Below are 15,577 nucleotides of genomic sequence, written 5' to 3' on the forward strand. Positions count from 1 at the left end.
GAAGCAACAGAATGTAATCTGCCCCACTGAAAAAGGTACTGAGCCACATGGCTAACATAGATCAGAAAAAAAATGAGTTAATCAAGATGTGAGAGTTAGCCAGTGAGAGGCTAGAACTAATGAGCCAATCAGCTTATAATTTATGGAGACCTATGTGTGACCTTCCTTGGAGCTAAACAGTTGTGGGGTACTGGGCAGAACAAAAACCCCAACAAACAAGCAGGCCCAGCCTGTCCATGTTACACATTCCATAATAATGGGTGTTATAGAATGACTGCATGCAACACCTTTCATTAATTCAAGTTCTGCAGACTGATGAGATAATCCAGATCACAATAAGGGTCTAGGAGAGGCTCTGGTCTAGTCTCTCACAAAGATAGTACAAAGGGCACCCAATTCCCGAGCCTTGTGGACTGATAACAAGTTATGCATTACTATCTTTGAAGGGATCAACCCCATGCCATGTGGCTAACATCTCAGATCTCAAGTACTTTTCTTTGAGCATAAGCTCCTCAGTTCTTTCTACATTGTTAGACATTGAAATTATCATTAAGCCTTGCGTGATATCATCCATTGTATTATTAAAGAAAGTAGTAAAAGTTGCAATGGAAATGAAAATGGCCATATGACCTATTATCCAGCAGGTGGCGCTGTTTCCAAGTCGTGACTAGAACCAACGTGAAGGTGACAGAAACAGGGTCCTGTTTCAGAGTCTGCCTTAGTATTTGTTAAAGACTGGGAAATATGAGTTGCTCAACAAAGTAAATGTAATTAAATCAATCCTAAACACAGAACCAGAAACCCAGAATCCAGGCACAGAGAACAGCAACCCAGAAGCTCCATATGCCTCCATGTGACAAAGAGTTGTCCTAAGGGGTTGCAGCGTTTGGCAACTGCTTGCTCTCTTACTCGTGCTGCAAGGGGGATTTAAAAATCTCTCAGAAAAAGAGCAAACCAGGTGGGCAGAGACTGCCCAGGCCCATGAAGCCTGGGAAGCATGGAGTTTAAATCCAAATGAGAAGACAAATGAGACAAGCCTTCACATATTTTTTTAAAAACACTGTAAATTGTTTAGATTTTTTGTCTAAATTTATCTTTATTGTATATGTCTTTTTTCCTGATCACCCAAGTCTTTAATTGCTAAGCAGTATGGCTAGGATTAAAACTGTGGCATTGAAGGGTGAATCAACCCCATGCCTCAGCTTTCTGTGAGTCTAGCCTCATGGCAATGTTACCAGATGGAGCCAAGTTTATTGCCACAATTCTATGGACTTTCCATGTTATTGGCACCACAAGGAAGCATGCTATCGGCTATTCAACACCATGCTATCATGATGTGAATGGTGAACTTTAAAAATTCCATGCCATTTGAAGGCTTAGCATCTTAGAAACCGACTTATGTTACTTAAAGTAGTAATCATATTCCTTTTATCTCTTAAATGAAACCACTTATAAGTAATAAGTAATTGAAGACCAAGGGTCCAGTACTAAACATGAATACATATTAGAATCTCTAAATGGACACTGCTGAACTATAAATTTCTCTGTCAATCTCCTTTCTCTAAATACACACACACACACATACACATGCACACACACATACACACACATTCACAAATACTTTCAAATAAATACATATATTCACGATGAAGTAGGAAAAATTTGAAGAAGAGATGGGGGCATAAGCATAGTAGAAATTATTTCAAGAATGGGGTAAAGTGATGTAAATGTGTATTTAATATAGAGAATTTTTATAAAATATTAGTCAAGTATTTTTTCTGAAGTCACTTTATTTTACAAGACACACAGAGAAAGGTTAAATAACAGTTTTTTCAACAAGAAAATGTTTCATTTTTTCTTATTCATATATATTGCCTATAAGTATTGAATGTACTTTGATTGTGTTATGTCTTTAGATGAGAGACTGTATGTAGCAACACTGTATAATATCTTTTCTTTATCTCTGTCCAAAGCTCTCAAAGAAGATTGCATTGCCTTTTCTATTTTGAAAGCTAACTACATTCTAAGGAATCATTGTATTCATAACAGAAAATTGTAATAAATATGTGCATATTTATAGGGATTGGAATACATGGTATATCATTCTTATGAATTTATTCATCAAGTGAGAATGACTCATATGTACACTGTTTAAGAATATCCTGATCCATTTGCCTACTGAATTAATTTAACAAGAGATAATGTCCTCAGATGGACGTTTGAAAACATATATCATCCTTTGTTTTAAAAAATGTGTAACACGGAGGCAGACCCAAAGAGTTTGTTTCATGAAATCTTTCAAAGTGGTTTTCAGCTGAAGGTAAATAAGAACACAACATACAATTCACTTCTGCAGAGTTCGTGTCCATGGTTCTCTAGCAATTGTAAACTTTCTCATTATTATAGTAAGTTTTAGTAATACAGATATCAATTGTTACAAAAGAGTGGTGATTTTAATTAGCTTAGTGAAAATTTATGTGATTTTTAAATGAGATCCTTTACACGGGGTCCTTATTACTTCTAAAAACATTTTATTTAATAATTCAAAAAAAGAACAACTCATAGGTCATAAGCAGAAAAAGAAAGGTAAGTCAGGAATTTGGAATGTGGTATCTTGACTTCACAGGTGAGGGAAATACTCATTTAGAAAGAAATGGAGATTTGTATGTGATACTGATTCCGTGGCCAAGAGGATATAATGCATAATTCTCAGCCTGTTTTGATCTGTGCAGACATAGAAGCAAAAATTGAAATATGGTTGGTAAGACAAGAAAGTTTTTGCCTTTGAGAATATATGAACACAAAGTTAAATATAACAATATAGAGTGTAGAGAAGGGATTGTACATGAACTGTTCCTTTCCTAGAAATCACCAATATCTTGTGCTTTGGATTCTATAGGACCAATGCTGACAGTAAATAATGACATTCTTTAGCCTTACATGACTATTTACATTGAGAGGTTTCAAGGAATATACTGAAAAGATCAACATGCTTGTATCTTACTTGTAACAAATGATATGCCACAATCATAACTAAAGTAAGATTTATCAAATATCATGCCACAGTTTTATTGATGGAATATACATCGATATAGAAAATATTAGCAATTTATATTAAGATATATGTCTTTAAACTGTTTTATAAATAAAAATATGCTATTCTTCTTGTCACAGTAAGATACTCAGTTTTAAAAGACAAATAATAAACTGTCTAGATTTTTTTCATTCATTTTTTCCTTGGTCACATATTTACCTCTAATTTTTTATGTAATGAGCACAAATCCATTCAAATATACAGATGATTAGGCTTGGCTTCTGTTTCTACTCACCTCCAGCAGGTTGTTATTTAGGACAAGTATCTGTAAGAGATCATAAATGGGGTAAGGATTGACAGAAATGTTCTCATACGAATATGAGAACAGCTCCCCAAGTATTGTTGCTGAAAATAACAACTGAAAGATAGCATATGGCTAGATATAATCTGATTCAGGGATCTTACTGACTAGATAGGTAAATACATTGTTGATGGATAGATAGATAGATAGATAGATAGATAGATAGATAGATAGATAGATAGATACATACATACATACATAGATACATACATAGATACATAGATACATAGATACATAGATACATAGATACATAGATAGACACATAGGCAGAAAGACTCAGTATGTACATATACATGTATTTATGAATGCACAGTTTTATACACACACATATAAAGGCTATGGATAAAAATATTCATTGAGATTACCTGTAGCCAGAATATCTCGAATGTTTTCTGGTGGAATGCTATGTTCTTCAGGATATGCCTCAAGTTTCTCATGTAGCTCAGGAGTTAAGGGTAACCTTTTCCTACGTTGCATGAATGACAATGTCAGAGACACTTCCATTTTAATTCTGGAGAATTTACATTGTGTCCTTCGTATCCCACCACAATATACATAAAAAAAATACCAACTCCTCCAAATTCAACTACCCTGGGTGAGTCAATACAGGCAATAATAATTTTCACAAGTTCCATGGACACATTTAATGAAGTCTAAATGGTGGTATGACATCACTTTTTAGGGTTTCATGACGCATCAAAAAATAAAAACAATTTCTCCAGAAAATTCACTCATCTCCATCCTATCCACTTTCAAAAACATAACTGATGTGGGAGAATTGCTTGTATTCTGTCAATCATGTTATAAATAAATGCTGATTGGCCAGGCAGGAAGTATAGGTGGGAAAACCAGACAGGAAGTAAAAATGATGCAATGAGAACAGGAAAATTCTAGGAAGGAGAAAGTTGATTCCTCCCATTCCTGCCCAGATCACCAAGGCAGCAGGATGTGATCTGCCCCATTGAAAAAAGGTACTGAGCCACATGGCTAACACAGATCAGAAATAGGGGTTAATCAAGATGTGAGAGTTAGCCAGTAAGAGGCTAGAGCTAATGGGCCAATCAGTTTATAATTTATGGAGACCTATGTGTGATTTTCTTTGGGGCTAAACAGTTGTGGGGTACTGGGCGGGACAAAAACCCAAACACTCAGCCAGCCACTCATGTTACACATAACACTGGAGAGTCATGACGCCTGTCAGAGGAATCTTCACATTTCTTCCAAATCTATACTTTAGAGTTCATGTTTTAATTTAGTACACACTTGATCAAATGACACCAAAAATGGTCTGAATTTTTGGAAAATAATATTTACTCTATTCTTCCCAGTAAGGAAACATGAAAATAAACTCTTCCAATACCCCCCATTTCCCCTAGTCTACAATGACCATACTACTTGAAATGCAATATAATGTAACAGTTGGTCCACAAAACAAACAGATTGACATCTAGTCGACAGAAGTTTGTAAATACCATGACACTGTAGTTGGTGGTGAATCTTACTTAATTTTTATTTACAGGGTTATACTTTTGTTACTGTTTCAGAGAACCCACTACCATTCTTACCAAGAACAAAAATCAGTTTTGTTATCCAGCTGGCTTGATCCACATTATCACCAGCAAGGACTATGATGTCTTCTGTTGCAATCACAGGTTTAAATATATGACCACCTTCCACTGCAATAAAGACACATTTCAAAACTTAGTGTCACTCATTTTTCTACTTTGTTTGATGTCAACTGTTGACAAAAAATTAATATTGACTCTGACTCTAGCAGTCATCTTTGTGTGAGTCAGTCTTTCTGTGTGTGTTTCTGTGTATGTATGCCTCCCTTTCTCGCTCTTTGTCTCTCTCACTATCTCTCTCTCTTTCTGTTGTGTTTGCATGCATGTGTGTGTGTGTGTGTGTGTGTATGATATTTCCTGTTACAGACACGGACTGAATGACAAAATGGTTCACAGGAAAATAAATGGATTTAAGTATTTGGTCATTTCTATTATGTGACTGCTTTTATATATCTATGTAAGGTTAGAAAAGCATTATTTTGCTAGAAGAATGTACCTTCCCTTCATTTATAATCAACAAAAATTTATGCTATTTATAATTCAGTTGAATAGTGTTGCTATTATTTTAGTATTTTTTTTTCAAAATTAAGGTAGTAAGTTTGAAATTCTTAAATAGATTTTCTCCTAACTGCTTTTCAAAAGTGAATTTTATCATCCAATGTTCTAAATGTTATGATTTTTACAAAATATAGAAAAGAAAACTTTAAAATAGCACTGTTAATTTAAATTCTCTATGAATCCAGGATGATAGATAATCCCTATAATATAAGTACTTGGTAGCCTGAATCATGAAGTTTGCAAAGATGTTCGAGGCCACTGAGTCCTATTAGGGAGTGGTATTCCTGTCTAATAACAATCTGAGATACTGTATGAAAGAAAGGACACTGAATATTATCTAGAAGCAAATTTTCATGAAGGAAACTATTTGGAGACATTTTGTTAGCATTACTCACATAATTAGTTAATATTGATCTTCTCCATGTAAACTTCAGATGACCTACAATATACTCTGACATTTTATTATATCTCAGTTGGTTGGAAGAATTGATAACTTTCCCAGTAATCAAAATTGTTCTAGTTCCATGTACCTATGGGTGACTGAAGTGTTAGGATGTATATGCTCACCCATAATGTTTTTCTTCATAGAGGAAGTGCCCAGATCCCATACTTACACTGGGTTCTGTAGTTGCTATCTTCTTGCCTAGACCCAGTGATTTTGGTCTGAACATTGATTATTTGCACTAAAAATCAAACAGAGAAATCATAGCTTTTGTATTCATCCTTTGAATTCAGATTAAGGATCTTCAAGATTTACAAAGAACTTGAGATACTTTAATATCTATGAAAAATGTTCAGAGCTAGAGGAGATGTATCTCTGTTTACCTCATTCTTCATAATTATTTTTTTAGAAAATATCATTCTGTTTATAAGCATATATATGAATTATTTGATTTGTGGAAATTTTCCCAAGTGCTATGAAGACTTACTTATTTAAATTTTACTATTTACATACTATATTCAATATGTTATTTATCTTTTCTGGTCCAACAATATGTGCACAGGATTTTATGAATGTCTTTTAAGTGCTTTTATGTCTAACCAAAACTAGAACTGTGGCTAGAGCAAAGTATTGGTTCTAAGTATTTTAAATTCATACATTCCTCTCTACTCTTTCATTGAATATTGTCATCCAAATGTCAGAAAGCACTGGAGACATGTTCCCAGTGGCTCAGACACAAAATAATTGCACAGAAACTCCATTATTTAACTCACTTCTTGGCCAATCACTTATGCATATTGCTAGCTATCTCTTATATCTATAATTAACCAATTTTTGATTATTTTATATTGACACTGAGGCTCATGGCCTACTGGCAAGATTCCAGCTGGCAACTCACATCTTTCCCCTCTGGTGGCTACATGGCATCTCTTTGATTCTACCTTCTTTCTCCTAGATTTCAGTTTACTTTTTCCCACCTAGCTCTACTGTGAACTACCACAGGCCAAAGTGGCTTCTTTATTCATTGACCAATAAAAGCAACACATATACAGAAGGATTTCCCATACCAAATGTGCATTTGCAAATTAGATTTTCCTGACCTGTTTGTGGAAGAACTTTTTTATGACACCTATGGCTAAATAATATAACATGTATGACTTTGACCCAAATACTAACATCTATATTTTGGATTACTAGAAGTGAGATACTTAGAGTCTTATGATTCTAATGTTAGAGCATAAAATTCAACCACAGGCCTCTAGCCACAAGGATTTCTCAAGAAACATTCATAGAATCAGAGACAGATTTTAACTTTCATGTGGTGTCCAGAGATAACCCATCCCCATCATAGAATAACACAATCACATTTCTGAAGATGAGGCTTTACATATCTTACCAGAAAAAGAACATTTGCCTATAAGTTTAACAACATAAAATCTGTCAAATGTAAACAGTCGGCTCAGTTTACATGGTTGACAATTTGCTCACTTGACATAAAATGTGATTTCCATTTTACTACATGCCTCAGTACAAGTAATTTCACAAACATAGAGTCTCAGGGGTTCTCCTGCCTCTATCTTGTTCACATTGTCAGCAGTGATGGCAATGGTAACCCACTTTCCTTCAATCTGAAAAAAACGACAAAGGCCATTGTATTGTGAGTTAGTACTTGCATCTCTTATCCCAATCTTTCGAAATACATAAGCTAACTACAAAATAAATCAATAATAGTTTTCTTATTAGTTCAAAATCATGCTTCAAGAGATAAAGAATAACACTGAGCAATATGATAAATCAATTTACATAACATTTTGAACCTAAGACTTTTTGGAATTACCCATATTTTGGTCTCCTATGCTCTGCAAATTCAACCCATTTTTTTTTATTTCATTTGTTTCGTCTTTGAGAAATCTGACTAGAAATGTATAACTGAATGAAAGTCAGAAAGGTTATTTCATGAATATGTACTTGCACAGACAAACTGAATGACATATCACACCCACAGAATAAAGCTATTGAAGAACATCAAAAGAATTTAGTTCAGCCTGAACATAAGCCAGACCAAATGCCAAAGCCAGCAGCAGAAACTTTACCATGGTGGTGCCTGCCTTTGCTCTTCTGTAGAAGCTCAAAATAGGATATTGATTGTGGAGGAACTGAACTGACAAAGCTTTTTATACAGTTAGTTAGAGGGAGTTTCATGGAATCAACCAATGGTTCTGCTCCACAGCAACCTACATCTGTCCAGTATGTTTATGTTCATCCTGCTGAACAACATATGATATCATATCCCTAAACTAATAAGATTAGGGTAAAGGTCAGGTGCTGTTGGGATGATTAATTGAGCATTCATGTCAGAAAGAAAAATCTATTCCTGTGAGCCATTTAAGTAGTAAATTTGCTTCCAGAACTATACTGGTGGGTAAGGTCACAATGCATATGCATATGTCCTATTGAATTCATTTAAAACCATGGCATATGCTTTAAAATACATCCCAAAATTAAGCATAATACTTTGCAGTTAAATTAATTTAAAACTGTGATCTTGGCTTTATTATCCAAAGCACCCACCCTGTTAGAAGATAAGGTGGTAAAACTTGGAAGAGGATTTCCTATAAGGGTATTGATATATCTTGTGCTACCTTTAAGTCTTCCAATATATTGACTACACTATTCTTTCAGAACACTGAATTCAAAAGCTACAGCAATGTGCTACAAGAGATTTAACAAAGTTTACAGTATAAACAAAGTTTAACAGTATAAACAATAGAAAAATGCTGCTACGTATCCACTGGCAATAAATACAGGTATCATTAATCAAAAGAAAACAAATCAAGTGAAACAGTCTATAAAATAATGACATTCAGAAAAACTGTACAATTTGCAAATGGACTCTGCCTTCAAGCTCAAAATATGCTTACAATTCCTAAATCAAGGACCCTACCTGAAAAGTTGACTTTTTTACACATCAAAATCAAGGTCTGTGTTGTGCTTAGCCATAGGAACTTGTTATCCATTTCTAGGAACAATAAAAAATATCAGGACTCTGCAGTACTTATTTATCCTCTGGGGTTTCCTTCTCTGACATGTGGAAAAACCTGTAGTTAGCACTTTGGTATTTTGTTGACAACACATGATTACTAAGACATTATACAGAATTAGTCATCCCTTCATGACACTTTCTTAAAATTATATCCTATTATTATGTCTATTTTTAATTTTGAGACTATGGCATAATTACATCAATCGCCACTTTCCTTTCTTCCCTCTAAAGCCTCCAATATGCACCCTCTTCATCTCTTCCAATTTTGTGGATTCTTTTTTCACTAAATGTTGTTCCATGCATATGGGTTCCAAGGTAGCAACTGAGTCCAAAACATTTATCTGAAGTTTAGGAATTGGGAATAACAGAAGAGACCTAACATGCCACATTTGTTGTTTGGTCTGGGTTTGCTTACTCATAGACCCTACCACTTGCCTGCAAAACTTGTGATTTTAATTTCCTTTATAATGAAATATTTATAACATGATGTACATGTATCACTATTTCATTATCCATTAGACATCTGTAGAACATTTAGGTTGTTTCCATTTTTTAGCTGTTGAGAATATAGAAACAATCAACAATCATGAGAAAGTACCAGAAAGGAGTTTCTGATTACACATATTCACTTTCCCATGGACAATAAATACATTGTAAGGAGAGGTATTTTAACTCAAATATTGATCCAAATCTTTCTGCAAAGAATATCTACCAGCAATATGTTCCTTAACATTTTTAATGAAACAGTTTGTTTTCAATTATTCCCAAATTAATAACCATCTATGAACCCTGCTAATTTGTAAAAAAAAATGTGTTTTTTGTCTATTACACACTCTGTTATAAAAATCCCCAAAATTAATCAACCATAATGACTCAGAAAATCAATACTTTTTAAATTTCTGGTGAGTGACAAATTGTGTACCCAACCTCAAGCAGTGACTTCACCTTAGGATTCATGTACCGTAAATTCAATTATCATTATATGTTCAATTTGTCATCAAATTGGAAGAGATTTATTTTATTATTTTCTCCTTCCATCATCTTTCCTGTTCTGTATAGCAGGAACATGCCACTGCCCTTGTTGCAGTAAAAGCATATTCATTCTGTGTTTACTACTTCACTGCTATGTCTCATTGTTCCTAATATCTAAAGGTTAATAAAATTTGCCTCTTTGGAAATCCTAGAATAAATATTCATTCATTGATGCTTTCTCTAAATAGTTTCCTTAGTTCAGTTTCCATGTTCTCAGACTTCAACATGACCAGTTCTAAATTTCTTCAGATTCTCTTTTGTAATTATAAAGATCCATGGTTCAAATGGACATACTCTAGGGTACTGGGGAAAATGAGACTGAAATGTCTATGATTAATAATATTTTCTCTTGTGGTTATCAAGAATCTTCGACACTTGGTCTTAGGCAAAAGACCGAGAAGCAATCTGAACAACAATGAGGACGCTAAGAGAGATATACATGGATCTAATCTACATGGGAAGTAGTAAAAGATAGGAGGAACTCAAAAGTAAATTGGGAGCATGGGGACGATGGTAGAGTATTGAAGGGGAGGGAAGTGGCAGGAAGGGAGCAGAGAAAAATATAGAGCTCAATAAAATCTATAGAAATAGAACCTTCTAGATATCCATTGACAACAGTCTCTTTTATACTTACAATTATACAGTGTATTTTAAATTCCCAAATTAATATATACATTTTGGTTCTAATATATTATAAAAAAGACACAAATTATTTTTAAAAACACACTGCCGTTTAGAACACAAAGTTGAATCAACCATGAGAGTTTGAAAAGAAAATATCCTTTATTTTCAGTTGAGTGACAAATCACCTCAGAGTCCCCAACATCAACATCAACAGTTCCCTTTGGCTTTGGTATGATGTTCAATCCTAGGCAATTTGCCTCATATTTTCAGGTGAAGGTCAAATCAGGGCAGTTTGTAAATATTTCCTTCTTCCTCTGTCTTACTCTCTTGTCTGACATTAATGTTCCAGGAAACTGCCTGTGTCTTTGCTTGAGTACACACATATGCACCATCTTAGGTAAGGATTTTGTACTCTGAAAAGCTTTATGGAACACTAAACAAATTCATTCACTGCAAATTCCCTTTCTTTTATCTCTACTCACATAACAGTAATTTTGAATATAACAGCAACTAATTTTGAAAGAAGTCTCAAATAAATGACAGAAAAAGGGGAAAATATGGAATGCTTCTGAAGGAAGAAATGTAAGGAGCAATTGGTTTGTTATAATACAGCATATTAAAATTAAAGAAATCAAAAGATTTTACAATTTAATTTAATATCTGTTATAAATATAATCCTCTATCTGTTTATTTGGAACAGTCTGAAATTCATTTTTTCATTTTTTGACATTCTGATTATTTTTTCTATATCAATATTATGAATGTTGAGCCTTTAGGCCTTATTTTGATCTTGTATTCAGGATTCAGCCAAGAATAGTAACTCGTCTATGGTCACAGATTAAAAACACCAAAGTAATTTACACATAAGTTTCTTATCTAAAGACACATGGCATTCTCAGAGCCTTTTCTCACTCTGATGACAGACCTTATACTAAGGTTTAGCTAGAAAGAGAAAACTCAGGCAATATCTTCCATGGCAAGTACAAATTTACACACATGAAGCTATTTGTCCTTTATTTTGCATGTTTGGTTCTTAAGTTCACAAATCCCACAGAGATACCAATGCATTTTCCCATATTTTTTTTCTGTTTCTTCTTGTCTCTGTATTTTTCTTTTCACAAAAAAAAAATGGCAGACATTAGAATCACAAGTCATAACTTTGAGAAAAGGGTGCTGTTGGGAGTTACTCAATTGAAACTATGTATATATGGAAATACCTTAAACAATCTTAAAGACATGTAATGAAAAATAAAAGCAAATAATCCTCAACAGAGAGGAAAAATAACATAGTTAATTTTTAGATGATTCAAATGAATCATAGTCAAGTAATTATTGTCCTAATGCAAAATATATGAAGTTCAGTGCTTTGTGATATTAGAAAGAAAATCCAAACTCAAATGTCAATGGCTTCTTTACATATTAGGTGGTGTTTTATTGCATTTTATTGTTTTAAGTTGTCATCAACTTACATCATTTCCCTCTTTCTTTCCTGCAATAAGTCCCTCCCACTTACCTACCCTCCCTGAAATATCTTGTATGTATACACCCACTCAACTTTATAGACTTTCATTTTGATTATTGTTGATGCACACATACACACGTGTGTTTGTGTGTGTGTGCATATTACACACAACCTGATGAGTATGATTTTCTCTTTAACTATATATGGTTTGAGCCTTACTACTCTGCATTGAACAATCACTCTTCCCTAGGTGAGGCTAATTCACATTCTTCCCACACTCATTAGATATGTGTGGTCATTGTCCAATGCTGGGACTCTGCATAAATTTCACCTTCCATATTAATATTGATATTTTCCCATCTTTAATTCCACAATTTTTATCAGAGAAAGTGTCACAGAAGAATTCTTGGCATTATGGCTTTTACTGTCTTTCTACACCCTCTTCAGAAATGCTCCCTGGTCCCTAGATGCAGAAGCTGAAAAGTAGATTTACACATTGGTGCCTGGCCCGCACATTCTGTTGTTCTCTACCTTGTGTCCTGTTTGGATTTCTATGATGGTTTTTGTTGCTGTAAAGAGAAAGTTTTCTCAGAAAGAGGTTCTACCTACACTTATTTCTGGTTATAAATAAAAGATTTAGAATATAGGAGGAAATTATGTTGATTAAGCAAAATTCCAGTAGTAGATGCTTTTCTAAAATCCATGATCTCACTAACACTGGGCATTTGAAAAGATTTTAACTACCAGAAATGATTTCCCTCCTGGTGAGTTATTATTTATCCTGTCAAGACAGGTTATTGTTTGCCAACAACATAGGAGTATCACTTTTTGTACCATTTTGCTTATCTGGCTATGCTTCTAATTGCCATTCTTAGTTAGGACTGTTTATATCCCCCTCTTAGCATCTTAAATCATATTTTCTGGAACAGGAAAAGTAAAATCACAGGAAAAAAGTTAAGGACCAGTTACAATTATCTGATTCCTGTATCTTAACTGTATAGTGACTTTAGACATAGGGTTCCACCCATAACTTCTGCAATGTAAGCAAGCTGAAAACAGATACTTTATAATTTTTGGCAGTCACATTGACAATGTGACAAACCATTCCAAAGGAATTTTCTCATTCCCTACACTATCCATTTGTTAGTTTATTGTTCTGGTTGGTAGTTTACCAGTCCAAGTGGCTTAGTTTATTTATGATATCAATGTCTATTCACTTGTATATGTATATGCCTACATTAACATATATTGTAGATAAATTTAGGTAAATATAAAATATAAATACAAAATAAAATTATAATAAATTATGTAAATATAAAATATCCTTTGATGCTTGCTGAAACAAGTTTGATGTTATTTCACTCCCCTCCCCATGCCTTATTGTATTAAAATATCCCCCTTCTTTGGAACCTTAGCCTTATGATTCTGTTTTCATTTTTAGAGAACCTTTATCTTGTCATTAACCTCCCGTTCATCAACCCCCACCCTATACATAGTCCTTTACACATTCTGATATATTTTTTTTCACTCAATGTTTTATACTTAGATCTGTTGATTTGGAGTTAGGAATTGCAGATGAAAAAGAAAATGTGATGTTTGGGTATTCTTTTTTCTCTTTGGATCTGGATTACCTCACTCAGTATGATCTTTCCTTCTCCTTTCATTTAATTTTAAAGGTCATGATACTATTTTTATTTATAGCTAAATCTAGTTTCATAGTGCATTTGAAACACATTTTCATTATCCATTTCTCAGTTTTTTCCGTTTCCTAGATATTGTGAATAGAGCAGCTAAAAATGACTAAGAAAATATTAATGGGATATTGAGTCTTTGGACATGTAACAAGCAGTGGTATAGTTGTTCCATATGCTAGATTTACTGTCATCTTCTTGAGGAATTGTCCACAACAGTTTGCAGAATTTTGCAGTTTTGTAATTCCACCGAGTGTGAATGAGTGTTTCACACTCCCAGGTTTCTTGTTTGTTTGATCTTTGCTCTTCTGACTGGGTTAAGATAAAATCTCAACAGTGCTCAGATTTGCATTTCCCAAATGACAAGTGCAAAGGGACATTTTATAAAACATTTCTGAGCCATTTTCTCTGTTTCTCTCTGTCTCTCTTCATTCTCAGACCCATTTTGAATGTAGTATATGTTCTCCTGACTCTGTATTTTTAGTTTTTCATGTTTTGTGAATATTTATCACCTTTCAGTTGTAAAGTTGGCTAAGATTCCCACACATTCTGTGTACCATCTCTTCACCCAATTGTTTCCTTATCTGTGCAAATGCTTTTCAGTTTTCTGAAGTCCCATGATTCAATTGTTGAAATTATTCACAGCTGTGGTATCTCTTTGCTTGATATTCAGGATCAATATAGGCAGAGGAGCACACCTGTATGATGTCACATTTCTCAAATGCCACCATTATTTTTGTGAATACTGAGCCATTGTGCAGAGAAACATTGCAATATGTTTGTTATAGTTTCTATGCCATTTTGTTTTACATTTTCATAAAAAGTATATAATATATGTTCTATAGTTCTCTGTGCCCAAGAATATTTGATGTGCTTATTTTTATTAATGATATTAAGGATATAGTCATACATTTTGAATATATGTGCCATTACAGGCAATGTTTAGCTCAATGTCCAAAATATCTACATTTTTTTAAAGTTTACCTTTCCTATTTGCTTCCCTGTCCTATGTAGGACAATGTATTAACTCAACTGTCTTTCCCCTAATATTTTTACACTTCTATTGTCCAAGTTTTTAAAGTTTTGTGAGATAATACTCATACATTTTCTTCAGCTTTTCCTCTTAAATATTTATGTTTGTGATTCACCTCATTATTCTTTTATAGAATTGATTTACATGATCTGTATTACAGAACTTTATTTTATCAAAAGTGTTATTGTAATGTTTGTCTCATACTTATCAAAATCCTTTTCCTTAGAATATCTATTGACAACTTGCTATCTTACATTTGCTTGAATCTCTGTATTTTATTATTCCCAAAGTGATATCTACATTTTGGTCTCAATATATCATAAAAAGATATATAAATTTCCTTAATCACAAACTACTATTTACTCGCTATTTAGATCAACTGACTACGAATGTCTGAAAAATAAAAACTATTTTTTTCAGTTGAGTGACATACTTGACAGACTCCTCAACCTTAAAAGTTCCCTGTGGTTTGGCTTCCTGTATAAAACTGGACAACTTGCCTCATTCATTCAGGCTGAGGTCAAAGGAGGGCAGATTTTTATATTATTGCCTTCATTCTTTTTTACTATTCTATTTAGTGAAAATGCTCCCTGGAAAATTTCCATATTTTTGCTTGAATATAAGCATATACAAAACCTAAGTTAATAATTTCATTTTCTGAAAGCTTTATGGAACACAAAGCTAACTCAATAATTGATTCACTCTCTCATGCCTCAGAATAATCACAAAATA

At 33.6% G+C, this 15,577-nt stretch overlaps 1 pseudogene; it reads right to left on the reverse strand.

Moving 5' to 3' along the window:
• Window positions 1-424: 424 nt before the first annotated feature.
• Window positions 425-8,056, reverse strand: LOC126495366 (odorant-binding protein-like; annotated as a pseudogene).
• Window positions 8,057-15,577: the final 7,521 nt, after the last annotated feature.

The sequence above is a fragment of the Alexandromys fortis genome, unplaced genomic scaffold (assembly GCF_014885135.2).
Source record: "Alexandromys fortis isolate MF-2015 unplaced genomic scaffold, M_Fortis_MF-2015_v1.1 scaffold_490, whole genome shotgun sequence".
In the NCBI taxonomy this organism is placed as follows: Eukaryota; Metazoa; Chordata; class Mammalia; order Rodentia; family Cricetidae; genus Alexandromys; species Alexandromys fortis.